We start from the raw sequence: 2,747 nt of genomic DNA, 5'->3' as shown, positions 1-2,747 counted from the left end.
GATGATTAACTCACACCCAACCACACCGATAAGTACATTAAGTATAAATGGTCTACACAACCCAATTAAGAGGCAGAGATGGTCAGATTGGATTTAAAAGCAAGACCTCACTGTGTGCTGCCTATAAGAAACTCATTTTATTTTATTTTATTTTAATTCAGTTAATTAACATATAATGTATTATTAGTTTCAGAGGTAGAGTTCAGTGATTCATCAGTTGCATATCACACCCATTGCTCATCACATCACGTGCCCTCCTTAATGTCCATCACCCAGTTACCCCAGCCCTCCACCTCCCTTTCCCCTCCAGCAACCCTCAGTTTGAAGAAACTCGTTTTAACAAACAAACACACCAGTTGATTATAGGGAATGACAGAGTTATATGAAGCAACAACCAATAGAATTGAAAGGAGACCGACAAATCCTTGGTCCTGGTCAAAGATTTCAACACCCTCTCTTGACAATTAATCAGACAAGCAGGCACAAAATCAGCAAGGACATAGGAGACTTGAACAATACTGCCAACCTACTTGACTTGCTTGACATTTATAGAACACTCCTCTCAAATACACATCATTTACCAGTGCAGACCATGTTCTGGGCCATAAAAAAATAACTTAGTTAGTTGAGAAGGATTCAAGTCACATAAATTATATTATTTGACCATAGTGGAATTAAGCTAGAAATTAATAACAGAAAGATCCTTGGAAATTTCTCAAATGTTTGGAATCTAAATAACACACTACTAAATAATTCATGAGTCAAAGAAAAATAAAAAAGGCAATTAGGAAGTGTTGTCAACTGAACGAAAATGAAAATGCAACATAAGGGAACTCATGGAATGCCATTAAAACAGTCCTGAGGGCGATATTTATACTACCACATGACTATCGTAGAAAATAAGAAAGGTCTCGAGTCAATGACCTCAGCTCCCACCTCAAGGAAAATCGGAAAGTAAATGCAAATGAAACCCAAAGTAAGCACCAGAAAGGAAATAACAGAGATCAAACGAAAGTCAATGAAATAGAACACAGAAAAATAATAGAAAAAAATTTAAAAGATCAAATCAAAACTTGTTTTTTGAGAACATCCATAAAAATTGACAAAACTGTAATCAATTTAGTCAGGAAAGAGAGAGAGAACAGGGAATTACCAAAATCAGAAACAAGGAAGGTGACATCACTACAGATTGAACAGATGTCAGAGATAAAAGAATAATAAGGAACTATTGTGAGCAACTTCATGCCTATCAGTCTGACAGGTTAGATGAAATGGACACATTTCTTGAAATCAAATCTGACTCAAGAAGTAGACAACCCAAGGAACCTTGCATTGATTAAAGAACTGGAATGCAGTTAAAGCCTTTCCCACAAAGAAGGGTCCAGGCCCAGATGGCTTCACTATTGGATTCTACCAAATATTTAAGGAAGGAATAATAGCAATTACATACCAGTTCTTTGAAAAAAAAAAAAAGTTGAAGAGGAGGGAATACTATCCAACTCATTCTATGAGGCCAGCATTCTCCTGATACCAAAACCAAAGACGATACAAGAAAACTATAAACCGCTATCCCTCACAAACATGGATGCAAAAATAAAATTTTAGCAGGTGGAATTCAACAATGTATAAAATGGATTACATATCAAGTGTGGTTTATCCCAGGAATGTAGGGTTTGTATAACATTCAAAAGTCAATCAGAGTAATTCACCATTTTAACAAACTAAAAAAGAAAAACCATAGGACCATCTCAATAGTTGCAGAGGAAACATGTGACAAAATTCAACACCCATTCCTGATTTAAAAAAAAAAAAGAAAGAAAAGTTCTCAGCAAACCGGGAGTAGAGGGAACTCCCTAAACCTAATACCCGCCATCTAATGGTGAAAGACAAAAATTTTCTCACTAAAGACAGGGACAAGACAAGGATGTCTGTTCACCACTTCCATTTCACATTGTACTGGAGGTTCTTACTGGGGCAATTAGGCAAGAAAAATTCACACAAACTGTAGAGGGAAAAGGAAAACTGCTTTATTCACAGACAAATGGATCATCTAATCCAATGGAATCTATAGGAAAAGCTACAAGAACTAACAAGTAAGTTTACCAAGGTTTTGGGATACAAGGTCGCCATACAAAGTCAATTGTACTTCTGTAAAATAGCAATGCATGATCAGATATTAACATTTAGAAAACACCACTTCCTAATAGTGTCAAAAAATAGGGATAAATGCAAAAAAGGGTGTGGAAGAGCTACATGTTGAAAATATGAAACATTGCTGAGAAGTTAAAGACCTGGATGAACAGAGGGATGAACAGTATTCATGGATTGGAAGGCTTATTCAACACTGTTAAGATGCCGAGTCTCCCTAAGTGTAACCTGTGGATTTAATGCAGTCCTAACCAAAGTCCCAGCAGGTTTTTTTATGTAGAAATTTACAAGCCTGTTCTACAATTCATATGGAATTGCAAAGGACCCAAAGTAACCAAAACAATCTTGAAAAAGAAGAATAAAATCAGGCTAACATTCTGAGAATTAGGATCAATCTAGAGTAACCAAAACAGGGTGGTATTGGTGTAAAGATATTCAAATAGATCAAGAGAATAAAATAGACCCACACATATGCAGAAATGATAGCTCTCCCAATAAATCACGCTAAAACAGGTGGCTAGCCACCTGCAAGAAGAAAGAAAGAAAGAAGTAAAGGAAGGAAGGAAGGAAGGAAGGAAGGAAGGAAGGAAGGAAGGAAG

This window comes from Mirounga leonina, unplaced genomic scaffold, assembly GCF_011800145.1.
Source record: "Mirounga leonina isolate KUSES-001 unplaced genomic scaffold, KU_Mleo_1.0 Mir_166, whole genome shotgun sequence".
In the NCBI taxonomy this organism is placed as follows: domain Eukaryota; kingdom Metazoa; phylum Chordata; class Mammalia; order Carnivora; family Phocidae; genus Mirounga; species Mirounga leonina.
Note: the sequence above shows the minus strand (reverse complement) of the source record.